At 38.7% G+C, this 22,087-nt stretch overlaps 1 long non-coding RNA gene across 1 annotated transcript in view; it reads right to left on the bottom strand.

Moving 5' to 3' along the window:
- LOC119529798 overlaps window positions 1-22,087 on the bottom strand; it is a 29,368-nt gene that overhangs the window by 5,784 nt on the left and 1,497 nt on the right. The window lies entirely within an intron of this gene.

Below are 22,087 nucleotides of genomic sequence, written 5' to 3'. Positions count from 1 at the left end.
GTGCCACCTCCAGACTCGTACTGACCCCCTCCATGGGTGTCCAGTTGGTAGGGACCTCCTTTAAAGGGCCCTTGCCAGCAAAGACTGTTGGGCTCATAATTGGGAGAGCATCCACAGCCCTGAAAGGACTAAGTGTCATACCGGGTGTTGTGGATTCAGATTTCACAGGTTACGTCCAGATTATGGTACAATCTCAGCAAGGTACGCTGGTCATTGCAAAAGGTGACAAGCTGGCACAGCTCTTGCTCCTACCCAGCTTGCATACACTCTTTCAGAGTAGACCCAGACAGAGAGGAGATAAGGGATTTGGGTCTTCAGGGGAAGTTTTTGAGGGCCTCCATATGTCCCTGGAGTCTCGACCTATGCTAACCATTAAGGTGCAAGGCAGATCTTTCTTGGGCCTGCTCGATACAGGGGCCGATCGGTCTATCATAAGACAACAAGAATGGCCCCCCACCTGGCCAACGAGCAGGGCGGAAGAGCCCATTAGAGGAATAGGCCAAATTTCAGCGCCCATGCTCAGTGCAGCTGCCCTTCATTGGGCCGATGAAGAAGGACACCAAGGCAGTTTCCAGCCTTATGTATTAGCCCTGCCTGTGTCTTTGTGGGGAAGAGACATTCTGACCCAAATGGACGTTACTTTAATTAGCGGCTACTCCCCAACCTCTAAGCGACTGCTAAAAGAAATGGGGTATACCCCCGGCAAGGGTTTAGGAGCTTCACTGCACGGACGTGCGGAGCCTATACAAGCTGCCCCCAAGTCTGACAGACGAGGCTTGGGTTTTTCATAGGGGCCACTGAGGAGAGATTCCCACCCACACCTATAAAACTAAAATGGAAAACCGAGGCTCCGGTGTGGGTGCCTCAGTGGCCCTTGCCACAGGAAAAACTTGCAGCGTTGCACGCCCTAGTATCAGAACAACTAGAAAAGGGCCATATCGCCCCTTCCACGTCACCGTGGAACACCCCTATATTCGTAATAAAAAAGAAATCTGGTAAATGGAGACTGCTACATGATCTAAGAGCTATTAACGATTGCATGGAGCCTTTAGGGCCCGTTCAGATGGGACTGCCCCTCCTCTCGGCATTACCGGAGCACTGGTCGATTTTCATCATAGATCTGAAAGATTGCTTCTTTTCTATTCCGCTCCACCCTGAAGACACCCCTAAGTTTGCCTTTACTGTGCCCTCTAGTAATCAAGAGGAGCCCTGTCAACGCTTTGAATGGACAGTCCTGCCTCAAGGCATGGCTAATAGTCCTACCATGTGCCAGCTGTATGTCGCTGCGAAGCTAGCTAGCACTCGGCAGCAGTTCCCTCAAGTGAAAATCATCCATTATATGGATGACATTCTCTTAGCCCATAGAGACACAGATCTTCTTAAAACAGTTTTGTCACATTTAGTCCTTAGTCTTAGAGAAGCTAACCTAGAGATTGCCCCTGAAAAAATCCAAATGACTGACATTACCACTTTCCTGGGGGCGAAAGTCGCACCCACTCATGTTTCCCCCCAAAAGGTGTCTCTCAGGCTAGACAATATACACACTCTCAATGATCTACAAAAACTCATGGGGGATATCAATTGGATCCGTCCATACCTAAAAATACCCAATGTCAAACTAACACCTTTGTTCGACCTGTTGAAGGGGGATTCTAATATAAACTCACCTCGAAGCTTCACTCCAGAGGCAAGGCGAGCACTATGCCAGGTGGAACAGGCGCTCAGTGGCGCTGCATTGAAGAGAATAGACCCTGATGAGCCTTTTGAAGCCTGCGTGCTGCCGACAGAATTACAGCCCACTGCGGTACTGTGGCAGCGGGGGCCGCTGCTCTGGGTCCACCCTGGAGTTTCCCCCAAAAAAGTCCTAGAGCACTATCCTACAGCGGTTGCAGACTTGGCCCTAGAATGCATTAAAAGGGCTGTGCAGCATTTCGGTCAGCAGCCCAAAAATCTCAGGGTGCCTTATTCTTCCCAGCAGCTTGAGATACTCACCGGATGCATAGATCAATGGGCCATTCTCCGGTGTACATTTCTTGGTCCCATTAACAATCAGTTCCCTAAGGCTCCTCTCTTGCAGTTTGTCACCCGGCACCCAGTGATTTTTCCCAAAGTAACCTCTCCTAGGCCACTAGCAGGCGCCCCCACCGTATACACGGACGGCTCCAGCTCTGGAACAGGGGCGTATTGTGTGGAGGGGGACACTCCTAAAACAGTGCTCTTCCAACCACAAAAGCCTCAATGGGTAGAACTGCAGGTTATCATTGCAGTCCTGGAAAGCCTTTCCGAGCCCTTAAATGTCGTCTCGGATTCTGCTTATGTTGTGAACTCTGTACAAATTTTAGAAACGGTGGGCATTGTTAAACATTCCTCTACAGTAAGGACGTTCTTTGCCAAACTACAGGAGGTTATATGGACCAGGCAACACCCTTTTTACATAACCCATATTAGAGCCCACACAGGTTTGCCTGGCCCTATGGCCCAGGGGAACCATAGCGCAGATGTAGCCACTCGACAGCTGCACATCTTTCCGACGCTGGTACCGTATCAACAAGCCCGAGAATTCCATGCCAAGTTTCACATCAATGCAGGTACCCTAGCTAAGCGGTTCAGCATACCACGTGCAGCTGCTCGAGATATTGTCCGAGCCTGCAACAATTGTGCAGAGCAGAGAGCAGTCCCCTCGGTTGGGGTCAACCCTAGGGGTCTCACCCCAGGGGATACTTGGCAGATGGATGTCACTCATCATTCAGAGTATGGTAAGATCAAGTACTTACATGTGTCGGTGGACACATGCTCCCAAGTTTTATTTGCCTCTGCTGAACCAGGAGAAAGAGTCTCCCACGTCATTGCACACTGCCTTGCTGCATGGGCAGCTTGGGGTAAGCCAAAGACGTTAAAGACGGATAACGGGCCTGCCTACACTAGTAAATCCTTCCAAAAATTTTGTGACAACATGGATGTCCAATTAAAACATGGCATCCCCTATAACCCTCAGGGGCAAGGAATCATTGAAAGAGCGCACAGATCTCTCAAAGACTTGCTTAAAAAACAGAAAGAGGGTATAGGCCACGGCCTGTCCCCAAAAGCTCGACTGTCTGTAGCCTTGCTCACATATAATTTTTTAAACGAAAATTCACAAGGAATGACACCTGCCCTGCAACACACCACCCCGAGTCCTCCGCATAGAGGTCTAGTCCGTTGGAAGGATGTCCTGTCGGGGCAGTGGAAAGGCCCTGACCCGGTGCTCAGCTGGGCCAGAGGCTCTGTTTGTGTTTTTCCCCAGGAACCAGGACGTCAACCAGTGTGGGTTCCGGAAAGACTGGTGAGAACCGTGACATCACCTGAAGAAGCCAAGGAACAGCTGTCAGAAACGCCAACGAATATACAACCTGAACCATTAGACCAAGCCTCCGACCCTGCTGATGATGGCGACGACCGACAAGACGATAATAGTAGGACTGACCACCCCGCGGTTGCCCAAAAAGAGGATCGGTAACTCTGTTCTTTGCTCTCCTATAGCAATCCTTCTAATCTGCCTTTTTCTTTTTAGTGGAACTATATTTCCTCCACAAGCTTCAACGAGTCCTTCCCCCTCACCAATGACACACTGATCCTCTCTTTTGCTAACCTCTCTGTCAAGGTTGTCAACACCACAGTTGCGGCGAATGCTACTTGTGAAACTGGTAATGGCGAGTTAAGTAAGGGAGTCTTGCTTGAATTTCTTAACGTTACAGGGAAGAGCCGCCAGTCTTGTGAAGGGATCTTGAGTAAAAAGGAGACTCAAAGGTGCCTTTTCCTTCCAGGGCTTGCTCCTACAGTCTGCAACCGTTCCAAAGACCCGGATGCCTCGCCGCCCCGCTATCCTAGTGTATCGCCCAAGTTATGTCTGGCTCCCCGTCAAGGCAACCGACTGGGTTGGCCCTGTTTCTCAAGTTGTTTCACTTAACAATATCCCCTTCTCTAAGTCTAGGCGTCCAAGAGGCATAAAAGAATGGCTATCGAATGCTGCCAGTGTAGCTTCCTCTTTGTTTGTCCCAACGATCGGGCAGGCTGTGCTACAAGCATGGACAGATCGGCAGCTCGCCATAACGATGGAAACGGTAAATGGCTTGGTCAACCTTACCCGAGACGTGCTACGCCGCCACAATCAGATGCTGAACTTAAATTTCCAGGCCATTCAGAAACTCCAAGCGGAGATAGACGAACTTGGACTGGAAATAGATGGACTCTGGAGAGTGCTTCAGCAAACATGTGACACCCGGTGGCTTACGGTTAAACTCTGTGTCACTCCTGTCAGGGCCAACGTGACCGGAAGCATTTCCAGAGTCTCTGATTGGCTGAAAAGGTCATATTTTCCTGAATTTGTTAATCTCTCCCAACAGGTGGAATCTAGTTTAGACACAATTGGGGGGATCAAGTTAAAACCCGTTAAAGTCGATCTCTCCGGGTTAGGCGAGGTTCTACAGAAACTATTGCACAGTGTTTCTTCCTGGTTCTCTTGGCCCAATTTAACTAATTGGATCCTCATTGCAGTGGGATTATTGGTGGGATTAGTCGTTGTTAAATGTTTGCTAGAACGCCTGTTTCAAGCGCAGCAGCAATTGCGTGTTACCACTATGATGGCTATGACTCCCACCTCTGTTACCCCCGATAGTGACCGATTTATTAACCATACCCCTTCCTGGTCGCCTCAGGTGGGGCGCTTTGGAGCAAAATTTGTAGCGAATCGCATGGCTGTTTCTCGGGTGTAAAAGGCGACACCAGTAGTCATAATTTTGTCTCAGGTGGGTCTCTAGGGCAGAGTCCTAGTTGTGGCCAGACTGGACCCTAGCCATTGCACAGAGACACCTAGTGACACCCCCGACTCTGGTTACTGCTGTTCCTGCCCCCGTCGTTGTTCCCCAGTTGCCAGGCAAAGCACTGCAGGGAGAGTCACGTTGCTTCCAGCTTACGGACTCTCCGGTCTCCATATGACGTGAGCATTCTGGTTGGTGCTAGAGGCTCCGCCGCTGGATGGCTGAGGCCTAGTCCAGACTCCCCAAAGCACCAAAGAGGTTGTGAACCATTTGGGTTCACGGGAGCACGCTCATCACTGGAGACACTGGGTCAAAAATAAATAAGAAAGGGGGAGATGTGGAAAGCCGCCTCCCGAATCGGGCCTAGCGTATGCGCTGCAGCCTGCTCTAGAGTTACCCCCGCCCATCGAGTGAGCCAAGATGGCGCCTGCATCCTGTTTCCGCATAGTGACGCATGTATCCGCCACCCGCTCCTACCAATCGAAATCCTGTATACGCGATACTAGCCTAGAAGCTTATTGGTTGTTAATTGTGTATAAAAGGTCTTACCCGGACGGGGTAGGGTGAGACAGCCCACAAGGAGCCGTGCCTGACGGCCACATCGAGGCTGCTCTCCCACGAGGCGCCGTGCCCCGTGTGGGAACCAGTAACACAGAATGTTCATCTAGCTGTAGTAAAGGGCTTGCTTTCACAACTGCCGTGTGGTTCGAGTCGTGATTCATGACCAGGTTAGTTCGCGCAGTCTGCATCTCTCTCTCTCCTTCCCTGTTTCCCCTCGCCGGCCGGGAACCGGGGACCGAGCGGGGCAGCGCCGGACAGCCAGGGCCAGGCTTGTCTCCAGGAGTCATGACCCATATTGCCAGGGAGATTTACACAACTGGGAGTCATGTCCCATGTAGTGAAGAGGTTAGTGAGTTTACCTGTAGAGCTGGCTTAGAGAGAGAGAGCCTACATATGAGCAACAAAAGAGGTTCTCTGGGGGTAACTCTTAGGCATAATTATAGGTAGGCTTAGTTTCTCCTTTGCAGGAGTAAGTTTCATAAAGACAAGCCCCAAGCCCGAGGGCTTGGCCCATTAAATTGTTAGTCCCCAATGCTTGCGAGAATATAAAGAATTCCCCAGGTGAAGAATTTTAATATTCCCAAAATTTTCAAAAAGCCTCTCAAGGAGGCTTTGCAAATACTTTATTATTCTGTACCCAAATACCCTTGGGATGTTTTGGGGCATGACATTAACCCATGCAATCCAGCAAGATCTCACTCCTATTCAAGTTTCCATGTAATTATGGTGTTCAAATAAATTGACCATAAAAGTTAATTTAGATGGTGTGCTACAGAAAATTTAAATTAGCAAATGAGTTTTGATTCACTGCTATTAAAATGTAGTATGAAATATTCTTCAAAAAGAAAACACAAACATTTCAATCATCATGCTATATATATTGTATTTTAAATTTTTATTATTAGAAGGAAAAGGACATATTCAATCATAACACAATTTTAATACATAAAATGTAGGGACAGCATTTTATGTTGTTCCTGGGTTTTAATTTATTCATTTGGTCTAAAAAACACAGGGAAACAAGGCCTTTTGGACCCTTTAAGATACAATTACAACTTGCAAATATCTCAAATTGAGAACCCAAACCTTCACTGAAATGTACCATCAAATATACTAGGATCAAATCCCATGGCCCACTGAATTCCAAAGAAACTACTAAGAACTCACCTATTCTAAAAAGATATATATTCATATGCACATAGACATTCTAGCAATGGTATTGGTATTTAAGTAGAACTCTAACAATTTACATGCTTGTTAAACTCTTGAAGGGTCTTGAAACACACAAACTCTTGACAATATTACAAATGAAACATTTTAAAAACATGTTCAGTTGTAGAAAACTATGCCATATCATAATAAACATATTTAAATATAGCAGTTTTAAAAGTGCTTAGGTATTTATTTATTACAACAGATATTATGTGTATTTGATACAAACTCAAAAGTACGAAAGGCAATAAAATACCTATATATACAACTACATATAATAAATGATGGTACAATCAGACCACAGAATACTGTACAGTTACTAAAAAGATGTAGTTGTACATATAGGTATTTCTGTAGATACTATATATTGATGTATATAATATATATTTATGTTTATAATACATACATACATATGTCACATGTTTAATGTTAATCAGTTTAAACACGAGACTGTGTTCAGTCACTGTCAGACTTCTTGTAAGGTGTGAACTGCTAACTTTCTTTAGAAAAGGAGAGTGTTTATCCATCCTAATGTTTATAGTAGTTTTCCTTTCACAGTTTTCCATTTAATAATATAAAAACACATCTTTAAATTTAATTGATTAGTTGCTCCACAGCTTATTAATGGAAAAAGTGAAGACAATTTTCGCTCACTCATTTATTCTTACAATTACTTTGTTTTTTATATATTCAACAGGATTTACTCAAACAACGCTATTCTAGGTTGTAAAGTTACAGAAAGAAACTTAACCAAGGAGCTTTAATATTACAGAGGAAAGCAAAACAATAGACAAATAATTTTTAAAATATTTCAAAAGCCATTCACAAGTTTAAAAATTTGAGGAAACTGGAAATAGACTTGTTGGTGTTGCTTCCTTAATCAGATAAAGAGTATCTAACAATAAAAAAATAAATTTAAAAAGGCTAAAAACCTAAATCAAACATCATACTTCATGGAAAAATGTTGATACCTTTCTCCCAGAAGTCATAAAGAATACAAGGATATCTGCTATTATCACTTTATTCAACATTGTGTCAGAAGTCCTAGTCATTGCAAGAAAGCATATTAATTAGTTAATTAGTATTGGGAAAAAAGAAAAAGAAGTCATTGTTCACAGATGAATGATTGTTTATATAGGAAATCATGTATAGAATTTTTTCTTTATATATGTACTCAATATATATACAGAAACTATTAGAAAGTTATAAGTGATTTTAATAAGGTCACAGGATACAAAATACACTTTATTTCTATATATATCAATGTTATCTATTGCTGCCCTCAAATTAGTGGATTATAACAAACATTTTCTTATATCTTAAGATTTTGTGGATCAGAAATTCAGTCAGGGCTTCACCAGACAATCATTCTGTTCTATATAGTCACCACTCAGACTCCTTTGTGCCTGGTAGATGGGCAAGTCTGGAGGGTCCAAGAGAGCTTCACTCATGTTGGATGCTCTGGTGGAGATGGCAGGAAGGTGTGTGCCCCTGTACAACAGGGGCTGTGTACCACAAAGCCTACACATGGCCTCTTAAGCATGACAGCCCCAAGAACAGTAAGAATATTTACATGCCAACTTGGGGAAGACATTGCCTGGGTTAAGAAGCTTCCACCTTCATTCTGTAAGCAAAAACCATCACAAAGCCCACTGAATTCGAGGAGAGGTGACATCAACACCACCTCTCCATGAGGTAACTGCCACAACCTGTTACAATATATCATTACTTGCTGAGCTCTGTACTAAGGACTATACATAGATTATCTCATTCAATTTACTTACAAAGTCTATTTACAGATAAGAAAATCAAAGACACAGAGGTTAAGTAAATTGAGCAAGCCTAAAAACTCCTGAATCTTCATTTAATGAACAAAGGAATTTGGGGTTCTTCCTTTAGAGGACAAATATATGATTTGAGGATTCTAGCATATAGAATAAGTCAATGTAATTTTAAAAGTGCATGTATTGAAAACAGCCTCAATCTATTACACAAAATATTTAGAGAAAAAACTTGAGTGCAAAATGGAAACTTGTAAACAGCCAGGTACAGCAAAAAGTCTAGTTTACTTAAAGTACTAATGAAACAATTATAGGAGGATGCAGTTGGGAGAAATAAATGAGCCATTAAATTTTATAAAGTGCACCATCTTTGATAGAGAAATTGAGTGTGTGTGTGTGTGTGTGTGTGTGTGTGTGTGTATGTTGTTTGCTTGATATAAGAGAGAAGGAAAAGAAAACATGCAGCAATCAACCAGGGAAAACTAATAAATATACATGACTGTAAATAGCTTTCTAAAGACAGGTACTCTGTGCTGTATATAATTTATATGTTTAGCTCCCGGCTTGAAAGTCACCGTCAGTACTGGATTCACAAAAGCTGTTGAATTTTTCTGAGGTTCAGCACTGCAAGAAACTGTCCAATAACTTATTCTCAGGAAGCCAACTTGTCCCGGCCCGCGGGACGATCAACGGAAGCTCCAAGTCCTATGAAGGAAGAATGGTATGGGACAAGAGACACGAAGAACGACAGCAAGACAAGTATTCTGATCAAGCTGCAAAATTTTATTGAGGAGGCTGAGCATATATACTCTAGGGAAAGATGGGGGTGGCTAGTAGGGACAGGTGGCGGTCTAGGATTGGCGGCTGCTGTTGCTAGGGTGGAAGGCAGATGTAAGGTTAGCACTTTTGGCGCGAACCACTACTTTTGGCGCGAACCACTTCCGTAAAGAAGGCTGAGGGCAACCTAAGCTGTTGTTGTTTCAGTCCTGGCGGCCATGTTTCCGGCATTGCTGACAAGTGCACTTCATGCATGCTACCTTAATCGCCCACAACACCAACTAACTGGTTTGTAACTTTATGCAACTTTTATACCTGGTAAATTGAGTGTGGGGGCAAGTAGCATGGAAGAATGAAGATTTAATTTGTTAGGATGTATAATTCATGGTTAATAAAATGTAACATGCATTAGTAAGTAAAGAAACAATTGCTTAAGGGTAGTGCAAGCAAAGAAGCATTAATTTTTCCCTTTAAATGTACTTAATTAGCACACCTTATCCCCTGGGGATCAAGAAATGAGCATGACAGTCCATGAATGCTGCTAAATCTACTTAAAAGGAACAGATACTACAGATGCAAAAATTCCCTCCTATATCACATGAAGAAATGATAAGGAGAATAAATTTATTTATAAATACAAGTACATCCACACACCCACACACATCCCCAGCATCTGAGATGCTTACATCCTCTTCAAAACAGACTGAATTTTATAAGCACACAATGAATGATGAAGAACATATTTGTAGACTGTGTCAACAGTAAAATGGGAATTTGTGAATACTAAAAAAATTTCTTGAGATGAAGCATGTTTTGTAGGATACACAAAACAAAAATTTGAGTATAATTCAGTCTCCTGCAAACATTATGAGGTAGCTATTATTGTCTCTATGTTATAGATGACTTACAGAAGATTAAGAAACTTAAAATGGTCTTCCTTAGCATGCATCCAAAATTTCATTACTGGTCTCCTCAAGTCCAAAGTCCATTATCTTTTCACTTTATATCTACTCATTGGTAGTAAGAGAAAGACAGTTTCTGGATTCTACATGAAAAAAGTAAGGTGCATTTTGATCCTTGACTCATTGAGCCTTGATGTGCTTCCAAAGCAGGTCATTTGATAGGAGGCATTAAAGTGAACTACCAACTGAAATGTCTTCCTTGAGTAAAATAATTCAGGTCGTCAGTAAACAAGCAACAGAGGTACTATTCTACTATGTAGTAGTAGGGAAAAGAAGCTTTCAATCACCGCATTAAATGATTAATCGAAGATGGCATTAAAATGAGAGCTCTCTCTTTGTATTATACCATGCCATGGGCAGTGACGGACCAAAAGAAATAAGCCACATTATTTTATCCAGAAGCCTGCAGTCTAATTGGAAGTCATTTAAGAGAAATGTTAAATGGAGGACCATTTTTGATTCAGAATTTCAAATAAGGCTGTTTTGTGAGTTAATTTAGGAATAAGACTTTCCCCAAAGAATAGTGTGGTACAGAATTATTTCAGAATCCCTGCTACTTCTGTGTCATCTGAGTTTATCTGAGCCAAGATCTTTAATGGTGAAGTGCTCCAGGGCTTGTCCCCTTTGGTTCTCTTCTCTACTTCTCTTGATCATTCCTTCCTTCCTTAATAATAGCTGGTCCATACCATGTATTAGCTTTGTGATTCTTAGAAGAAACCTTTGAGATTTCAGCCAGTGCTGGGGCATTCAATATCCTAACGAATTCCCAATTGTTATCATGAATGTTGATTCCTCCTGAACATCTTTTCTTGTATCTCTAAAATACATATTGAATTTACCTTGTCCAAAAGGGATTATTGATCATTCCTCCCTTAATAGTAACTAGCACATATCTTTATTAGATTTGTAGTCCTTAGAGCAAACCTATGGTATGGCTGCCATTTCAAACATGAGGTAACAACCTCACTTAGAGGTTACAAAACATGCCCATGGCTAGTAAATGGTGAAAATAGTATATCTTCAGTGTCCATCCGATCAACCATGACACTCCATTGCCACTTCTCTTCAGCTCTACCTCAATATACATCTCAAATTGGATAACTCTACTATATATCCACTGTCATTACCCTGTGACATATGCAAATGTCTCTTGGGTATTAATAGATATCTCAAAAACAATAGGTCAAAAAAACAAAAAACAAAAAATACCAGAAACTTCCATTTTACATGTCCTCTAGCAGTAAAACTTATCACATGCTAAGCACTGTTCTAAACCATTTAAATGCATTAGCGAATTAACACTTGGATCGAATGATGAGATATGTATTGTGGTTCTCATTTTACATGAGGAAGCTACGGCGCAGAGAAGTAGAGAAACGAAGACGCTTCTTCGTGGCCAGAAAGTGGTAAAGATGGATACACACTCTATCTCCAGAGTCTATGCTCTTAAAAACACTGCAATGCATACCTCCTCTTCTCCCAATCTTCCCTACCACAGCAATGCAAATCTATCTACCCTATCATTCAGGCCAAATTCCTAGGATTTATCTTTGATTTCTTTCATTCCCTAACATGAATGATTCTCAACATACAGTTCTTAAACACATCCCTTCAGCACTGTATCTATCATATTATCATAAACCTTACTACTTCTCACCATTCTCACTGCCAGTATCCTCTTATATTCTACCATTCTTATGCTCCTGCTCTACTGCAATAGCCATTTAACTGTTCTCTCGTCTTCCCTCATTTCCTAAAATACAATCTCTGTATAGTAGTAGTAGGCAGTGTGATAATTTTAAAACCTAAATAAGGTCATATCACTATCTTTCCAAGGACCCTCCAAACTCTTTTGCATGCCCTACCAGAACCGGCACAATCTTGTCCCTGCCTGCTTTTCTGAACTGGTCTCACTCCAGGCTTCCTCACACCCAGTATGCTGTTTTTCCTTCTCTCCCTTGACCACACCAAGCTTATTTTACCTTAGGGCATCTTAGTTCAGATATTTGCATGTCAGGCTCTTCTCATCTTACAGGTCTCAGCTCAAATGTGCTGTCAGAGAGTCCTTTCTTAGCCACTTTAACCAAAGAAGCACCACACCCTTGTGTACATCCCACCATGTTTTCTGCATAGTTGTTATCACACCTGAAATCACCTTATTTATTTATCTGTGACATGATTTTCTGTCTTTTCTCATGAGAAAGAAGGCAGGGTGAAGGCAGGGACTTGCCTTTGCTGCCCATCACTCTAAAACCAGTTTCTGAAAGTATGCTTGGCACACAGTAGGCATGCAAATAATTTTTCAGTAAATGAATGACCAAAAAGTAACCCACTCTCTCAGGTCATAGTCCTGGAATTTTTAAGGAAACTCCTTGCACTTATTTTGAATCCTGCCAAAGGTGTTTTTCAATTATACTATTCTCATGATGTAATCATAATGACAAATAGTATAAATTTATTGAGGATGTGCTATTGGGCATCTTATATCCTTTTTAATTTTCACAGACAATATATATAACCTGTGAGGCATATGTTCTCATTTTACAGAAAGGTAACTGATACAAATAGAAATTAAAGAACTTGCTCAGGACCACGGATAAATAACGGCAAGACCGGAATTTAACCAAAGTTTATCTTACTCTAAATTTCAGGATCTTTTAAATGTATCCAGTTAAGCATCTGGAAAGAGTAAATAATAAAAAAGATGAAAAGGTAAATAATATTTCAATCTGCTAATATGAAAGCAAAGAGGGAATTAATTGATTTCTAGAATGGTACAAGTGAAATGATCATATATTTGGTTAAGTGAGAGGGTTGGGTAAATACTTTTCACATAAGAAATAAGCTTTTGGAACTTACTAGTTGGTAGAGATGAATTATATGCATATATTCAAATATTTAAAATAGGTTACATAATATATATAGATAGATAAGTTATTCAGAGAAACCAGAGTGTGTAGGAATTATAATCTTTACCTGTAGAGACTGAAATCGGGGAAGACTATCACACTTCACAAAGTGCCCTTCGTTAGTCAAAGCATTCCACGTGGGCGGATAATGGGAATTATAATTCTCAAAAGAGGGTTTTCTGCCCATCCTATTTCACCATATAATTATTCTGTTCAAATCAAAGGGCATGGGATTTCCCTTCATAAAGTTTTAGAGATTCTCAATGAATTAGAACTTGTTGAGACCTTATAAATTATTCTCATTTTCACATTTTATAAACAAAGGAATTGAAACCAAGAGTTAAATGATAATCTATAATGTAAAGTGTTTTCACTTCCTTGGGTTCCTTATATTCTCATAATAGCCATGGGGAGTAGGAGTTGCAATTATTTCCATTTCCATCTTTATACAGGAGAAATTAGACCCATTTGTGGCTGGATTGTGAATAGTCCTATGATCCTTAAACTGTGATTGACAGTTGCTCCCTCATTATGGGGACAAAAACAGAGAAGGGACATCAGGTGCTGAGACCTTTCATCTTCTACAAGAGGTTACATAAGCCTTTCTCCCTCTATTATATCAACAAGATTTCTTTAAAACTAGCTTACAGGAAGGCTTCATGTAGTTTTCTGAAGGCATAGACACTAGAGCTTTATTTACTAACTAGGAAACATACCATTCTATTTATGGTATAAAGCATAAAAAGAAACATTATTGTTAACAGAGACCTGAATGAGTAATAAAGTAATTCCTCCTGTTAGCTACAACAGTGAAGACAAGTAATTACTGGAGTGCCAAATGGAAAATAAAAGCAAATACTACCACTTCCCCACAATACAAATTTATTTTCTTTGTGAAGGAAAAATACCTAATGAATCAGTAAGAAAAAGAAACATGCCAATAAAAAAGAAGACAAAAGGCAATTCTCAAAATAAAAAAGGGCGATAAATCTATGAGATTTTAAACTTCACTAGCAATAAACTTAAATAAGAGTAATAATAATAAATCATGTTTTTACCCATTAGATGTTCACATTTTAAACAGTGACCAAATCTAATATGTGATGATATGTGGGTTCGATTTTTCCTTTTCTCTTTTTACTTTTCTGTATTGTATGATTTTTTAAAAACTGCATGTATTATTATATATTTAGAAATAAAGATAATTCTGTTTTCTTTCTGAAAATAAAATTCCCTCTTAAAATAGCTTCCCAAAACAAATGTTTGGTGATTTTATTTAAGTTTAAGATTTTCTTAGCTAAAATTTCTTTACTTTCTTCAAAAGACTTCCCCTCTGCAGTAACTATTTCTGTCCCCCAGTGGGGCAGCTCTATTCTAACTATAATTCTGTTCAAACCTTTGTGATTTCTTTCATTTTTTTCAGTACTCAACCATTCAGTCATACATGAGACATCCTGGACATACTTCACACCTCTTTTACTTGCTACTAGTTCTTCTTTCCCTAATGAATATTCTATAGTCTGGTTACTAAACTTCCTATCGATGTCCCCTGCTTCTGCAGCCTCTGCCTCCTGACTGAACTGATATTCAGGCTGCTGAGAGGCCACATGGGCAAGGCAGACTCCCTTACTTCAATTTGTCAACATTATCCAACATCCTCATATTAGACAACACTTCACTATTAATTTACTGAAATTACTTCCTCCAATGTTCTTCATCTTGCCTTAATGGAAAATCGACTCTAGCCACTGCTTTACCAAGAAGTTTCACAAGGTAGATATCTGAAAATATATTGTTACAGAATCATAATATAAGGTACAGTAATAAGAAAGAGTAAGATATGATCCTGTATTAGTCCATAACCACTCACAAAACTAATAACTCTAAGGTTATTTTATTTATTTTTATATTTGTGAAACTTCTAAGATCTTTCCTCCAGGGAAACATGAAAGGATCCATTTCTTTAGATTGTTAAATGATACTAAATCTAGTACATTTAAGCCAGTGTTTCCCCAAATGCAAAACCTTTAGTAATTACATTAAAACCATCTAAATGAAAATTATAAACAGCAGATCCCTGAGTCCTCCCTGGTCTACCAAATCAGAAACTGTGACTTGGAGACATTAATTTTCAATTAAGTACCTTAAGTAATTATCTTGATTTTCCCATGGTTTGGAAACTACTAAAGAATATTCTTACATGTTGTTAAGCAATTAAATCAAGTTAAACTAACACATTCCCTGGTGGATACTGCTTAAGATGAAATCATTGTTATGTTTGTTGAATTGCTTCTTTTTAAAAAAATAAAAATAAAAAAAAGGTCACCATAGCACATTGCTATTTTGTAAACTGTTAAAAAAAAAGGGTTTTTTTTCATAATAGTGGCATTAAGAACATCTGTTTTAGGCGTCTCAGAATTAAAAACACAGTTATAAGTATTTTAATATGTCATATGACCCGACCTGGAGATTTAGATTATATGCAGTAATATCTTTCCTCAGGTACACTTAATAACTGAAAACCAGTTTAAGGCTTAGAAATAATGAAACTGAATAACAATCCCAGGATTCAGCAAAGGACATTGTGTCATTTTCTGAATACAGATATTTAAATTGGGTGCACTCTTGGCTTCTGTTGAGACTCTGAACTATCTTGGAAAGAAGAGTCAGAGATCTCCTATCATTACTGCTCATAAAAGACAACCCATTTAGGGAAAGAGCTTTTTAATGTGAGACGAGTAGAGTAGCTGGCTTTCTGATGGTGAACAAATACTAATTAATCCTTCAGAAATTGTAAGTGACAAGGATATTGGAGATACTGGCTGGAAAAAAATGAAACATTATAGTAACCAGCACTTACATACATATATATATATTCATTTTTCTGTTGTTTACTTGCCCTTAAGTCAGAACAACTGAAAACTCTTGGTTGCAGAGAAGACAAGTGGATCTTAAAAAAAAAAAAAAAAAAAAAAAAAAAATATATATATATATATATATATATATATATATATAGAAATAAATCTTTTCTCCTTTTCCTTGATTCTCTTTAATGCTTTAAATTCTCTTTAAATGCAACCCTAGAATAAAATAATGACTTATGCAAAAATCATTTGTATGGTAACAACAAATCCATTTTATATTAAAATAGGTTCTAATAAAATGCCTACTCTTAAAATTGTTGTCATATGATTTCATTAAAATGCTGTACCAGATTTCCTAAAGGTATTTTTCAGTGAATCTTTGTTCAGGTGGGATACATGCAATTGTCACTGATGACAAGAGGCTGGTACACCAACTCCACTTTTGAAAAATGAATTGTTGAAACTATTCAATTCATTTGCTTTAATAACAAGTATGTCGTCTTGTTAATAAACCCAATATCCTCTCTCTCATATCCCAAAGTGAGAACTACCATTTTTGCAAATTGTTAATGTGTCACAGACATTTCTCAAAGATGAAATATAATGAAGGACTATTTGCCTAAATCATTAGGTGATGCACCAATCAACAGTCTTAACTTCAACGTACAATTTTATTTGTATAAAGCTGACTCTGCACAGTATGTATAGTTTAGTTCAGGGAAAAATGGCATCGAGGAACCACATTTATGAAATAAGGAAGATGAGTCTAAGCAGAAAGAAAAACACAATTGCTTTTAAAACGGAAGTACCTAGAAGTCAAAGAAGGAACTAAAGGAACACAAAAATGAAGAGAAGGAGCAGAATTCCTCAGTGTTTGTTAATTGAGGTAACAGGTAAAGAGATTATAAGGGGAAAACACTAACCAAAAGGGAGCTAAAATTGAGATGGATGGACAAATTAGCACAAAGAGAGTGAGAAGATAAGTCAAGGAGAAAAAGAAGGAAAAAGAAAAGCATAATGCCAGTGGAGACTGGTATTTCAGTGACTGTGGCAGTCAAATCAATAGACCTTTAAAAAATGCATTCTTTTAATTATACATAAAATTGTTGTACTTACAAAAACAAAACTTTGGAAACTAAACAGCTAATTAAGAGTGATCACACATTCAGTGCTATTGAGTAATCTTTGGAGATCTCTGTATTGTACCTGCTCACAGTACTGTCTCCCTAAAATGAAGAGTGGAGGATAGGCTATATCTCATCACGTGACCATGCACAATACTCTCTTAACAATGTGAGAAATATTGAATAAGAGGATTATATTATAATTTCCTCCATTTTATTGTCATTAATGAAGAGTATAAATGCTTTATATGGCCATAAAACTATCTGCCCAATAAGGAGAACGGTAACAATGAATTATGAGGAATTAAGCCATTATAGGAACCATTAGACTTCATATGTAAAAGTGGACAATTTTTATTATTTTAATAAACAATAGTAATTTAACATAAAGATAAATTACATGAATTATGCCCAATTCCAGCTCTTTCAGTGATCCACCACCACATAATACAATTACCACAGTGGCCTCCTAATTCTAAAACACTTCTTAACAGGTAACAACCATCAGCACTGTCGGTAGAAGTCTTAAATTTCCAGAGGGTTGGACTTGTTAACACACTTATTAAACTAAAGTAAAATTTAACTTGCCAAAGCTGCTATAGTTATTCAAGTTCAAGGCATTCCAAAACACAGATTGAAACTAATTTGCATCTCATATTAAAAGTCAATCAAAGGGCAGAATGTCTGCTTCTGAGATGACCCATCAACCTACAATGGAAACTGTCCAGGATACAATTTGCTTGAGATTGATAAGAAGGATACCACAGAGCTACATTAGTGTACAAGTAAGAAGCAGTGTGAATTGTAAAAGATTCTTAGAGTATACATGAAAGTGTCATACTATCACTTGAAATTTGACTATGGCAGTTAAAAATGTATACCACAAACCTGAAATTAACCTCTAAAATAACAAAGAGTTATATCTAATAAAAAAACAATAAAGGAGAAGAAATGGAATCTTAAAAAATACTCCGTCTTCAAGTGGACTCTGTGGACTGCAGTGACCTCCAATAATTGCTGTATAGGTAATGGAACTGAAGCTTTTAGATACCTCCATGACAGACTTCATAGCCCCAGTGTCTATAAAATTCGGAACTCATGCACTGTTCAAGACTTAAGATCACAGTCATGGCATCTGGATAATATGTGACATTTCCAGTAATTCAAGTAGGCGTCTGTAATGCATAGCTAAGATAATTATGTTTTATTACATGTACTAAAAGGTTAGTGGAGGTTGAAAGCATCTCATTACATGCCTCACTTAAAACAAAAGACTTTTCAGTTTGGTTATATGTGCAATGGATTTTGTTAGTACATTTACATCCAAATTCAGGAGTGAAAGAATATTGGTCTTATTGTTTTCATTAAAAGAATAATCTTTTTGTAATGAAAAAAAATAAAGGTTCCCCAAATTATTTTATTGTTTTTGTGTTCTAGAAGTGTATATTTAAGGAGTTAGATTTCCCTTAAATAAAGATATTCTTGGAGTGAGATGAATGTGTGTAGTAAATTCTTCCTTAAGCACAATGAACTCTGGTATTAAATCAAGAGGGTGTCATATGTTCCAAAGGAATAAAATATTTATTTAGACTCACTGTCTGTAATGTTTTATTTCTGCAAGTGTGTGTATTTGTGTGTCTGTGTGTGTGTGTTTGGAGAAAGCACAGTGATTACATGAAAACTGTAAAAACCTCCTAAAATATCCTGTTCTACTATAATTTAAATTCTCTTTCAGGTCTTAATGCCTTTTGTAAAATTTAGGCATGTCTCTAACAAGTTAGAAAAATGGGTACTCCTTAAAGTAGAATATTATTAGAAACTTAGATTTCATTAGTTAATAAATCCCTATGTCAACATTTATGTATTGATTACCTACTATATGCCAGTTAGTTTACCAAAGGTTATGAGATATAAAAAATTTAAGATAGGGTCATAACCCAAGTTCTAACACTTACATGTGTAAAACAGTGCTGTCATTTTTATATTTTGCTCCAGTATCCTTTCATGTAAATTGAAGACGTTAGATTTAATGACTGCTAAGACACTTCTAGCTCTAAAATGTTGTGACATTTATCTACGAAATTATTAGAATACTGTGGTGATGTAAAGGTGGCCACAGATTCTTTGTTATTTCCTCCATTAAGAGATGGTTTTTATTTCCACTCTCTGGGAATCAGGTGGACCCTGTGACTGCTTACCCTACAGGAGGTGGGGAAAACGAAGCTGTGTCATTCCAGGTCTAAGCCTAAGAACCCCCTGGCAGTTTCCACTTCTGTGCTTTTTGGGAACCCTGAGCTTCCACGTAAGGAATTTAACTACTCTGCTGAGGAGAACACATGGAGACATCATGAGATGAGGCTACTTGGAAACAGAGAACAGTGTGGCAATCATAGTGTACCAGCCTCACCTCAGATGCCTCCAGCTCCATTCAACATTTGATTACAACTACAAGACAGCCCAAGTGAGAACAGCAAGAGAACTACACAACTGAGCTCAGTCAATCCACACAACCATGAGAGATATCAAAATGGTGTTCCTTAAACCACTATAGTTTGGGATAGTTTGGGATAGTAGCAACGGATAACTGAAACAAATATTATGTCTCAGAATTATAATACATATATTACATTACTTATCCAATCCATTACATATCTCAGGTCATGCATTCAAAAAATATTTGTCAAGTGCCTACATAAATAATACCACCAGTTCTGCTATACTGTGACACATGAATTGCTAAAAATCACTGAACTATGCAAAACTGTGCAATTAAAACCAGAGCTTATGGCAAAGATGAGATTAAGCGTGCAGCACTCAAAAACTTAATCAGTAACAGAAAAGTAAAAGTACGAACATAATAAAAATGACAGCACCATTTTAAACATATTAAACGGTTAAGAAATGCATAATACTGCAATAAAAAAATACAGCACTTTGTCTTGAAAAAGATATGAAGTGGGCTTATGGAAGTGGGCATCAGAAGAGTTGCAACTTGTGAGTTATAGAGATGTGGTGGAAGGCGGGTTGTCTAAATCGGATAGGACTTTGGTAACATCCCATATAGATGGGTGTGGATCATAGTATGAACAGGGAATTGAAGTACCTGACAGATGTTTGAGGTCTGTGTGTTCTGAATATTCTTATGAGACTCTGTTCACCTGAGTAGTTTTTTTTTCTTCTATTATTTCTCATAGATAAAATCATGCATAAATAAAAACACACAATTTACATTACATTCTCTTTGAAGCCCACTGGTTGCTCAGCTCTTTGCAACTGTAGGGCTGAGACCCCCAACTTCAAAAGGCTGTTTGCTGCTCCCTGCCACATGGCCCTCTCCATAACATGGTATTTTGCTTCTTCATGGCCAAAAAGAGAGCTCCTCTGTTTCTTCTACTCTCTCTCTCTCTCTCTTTTTTCTCCTCATAAAGGCTCATCTGATTAAGTCAGGTTCAGGACAAGCTCCATTTTGATTAAATCAAAGTCAATTGATTAGGGACCTTCATTACCTCTTTGGAATCACTTTTCCTTTACTATGTAAATATAACATAACCTAAGCATGGAGGTAAAATTTCCTCATTCACAATTCCTTCCCACTCTAAATGCATGATAAGAGATTGTGGGTCATTAAGGGGCTTCTTATATGTATTCCTACCACTCACTTTCTGATGTAACCCCTAATTCCCATACATGTCACACAGACCCTGTTTGATTATTTCTATCACCCCTTCCTCTTTCCTGCAAGCTGACTATATAGTCTGATCCCTGCCAAGTTCCAGGTAAATAGGTCCTCTTTCAGTTCTCCAAACAAGTAAAACTCCTTCTGCCTGAGGGGCTTCTCACATGCTTTTCCCTTTTTCTGGAGTTTTGTCCCCACTTGTTTATCTGGCCTAATCTTCCCAAACTTGTGGCTCTAAGCATAAATGTCCCTGGCTCACAAAGTCTTCCCAGACTCTCCAAACGGGTGAGGTCCCCCCATTAGACATGTTCACATCACCCTCTATGTTATCTTTGTTGTACATTGCACAGTTTATAAATATTAGTTGTGCTATCTTTTGTGTAATGTGTCTTGCAAATAGACTGAAAGCAGCTGTAAGTACCTGTGCACATCCCCCCTCCCATATTCTCCATGTCTGTGCTTGACAAGACTGTGCTTGACAGAGCAGTGCATCTTCAAGTTTAAAAATTGGCCCTCAACACAAAGGACAAGCTGAAACACAGCTTGACTGCAAGAAAGTTATGGAATCAAATACATCCTTAATTTTAAAAAATCACAATTTGCCTAATTTTTTATCAACCACTTCATCTTTAGATTCCAGCTCATAATATACATGATCTGCATGATACATGATCCAGAAAACAATCCATATATTAAAATAGTATTGCTATTGCCTTTAAAATGAACTTTTAATTTTATAAAAATTGCACAGATATTTATTACAATCTTCAGAAACACTACTTTTCCTAAGAAAATTAACTAAAAGAGAATGTCACATTGAAAATCAACCAAATTACATAATAAATCTTTAAGGGAAAAAAACTGTTTTCTAAAGTAGTTCATTAATTTGAGAGTGCTTCATTTTTAAGATTCCAAAGAAAATTTTTAATTCATGATGCCAGTTTAGAATGAACATTATATACACAAGAAATAAGCCTTCCGTGTTTGCAGTCAAGTACATTTAAAAACTGTGGTAACTGGGAAAAACTGCCAGAGACAGATTCACTTAGGGGAGGCCTTTTCTTACGTACAGTACTGTTTTTGAAAGAGTCTCTCCCCATTTTGTTTTTGAAGTCCCTTCAGTATTTATAGAAAGCTATGGAAAGGAAATGGAAAAATGCACTTTTTACCTATTTTTGAAAAATTCTCTTCAACTTCATTCAGTTCTAATATAGCCTCCGAGGGCAAACAAAGGGTGCCTGAATATTTGGGATCATTTTTACTTCAGTCTCAGTAATTATTAGAATTTCAACACAGTTATTCATATTTTTAAAATGTTGTCCTCAAAATCATTCCAGATTACGTATTTCCATACCATAAAATGTTTATTTAAAAAGCGTGAAATTTAAGTCCTAAATAAATTTGAGGTTTAAATTGTTTTCCAAT

This window comes from Choloepus didactylus, chromosome 3 (assembly GCF_015220235.1).
Source record: "Choloepus didactylus isolate mChoDid1 chromosome 3, mChoDid1.pri, whole genome shotgun sequence".
Taxonomy (NCBI): Eukaryota; Metazoa; Chordata; class Mammalia; order Pilosa; family Megalonychidae; genus Choloepus; species Choloepus didactylus.
Note: the sequence above shows the minus strand (reverse complement) of the source record. Positions and strands in the feature narration are given on the sequence as shown.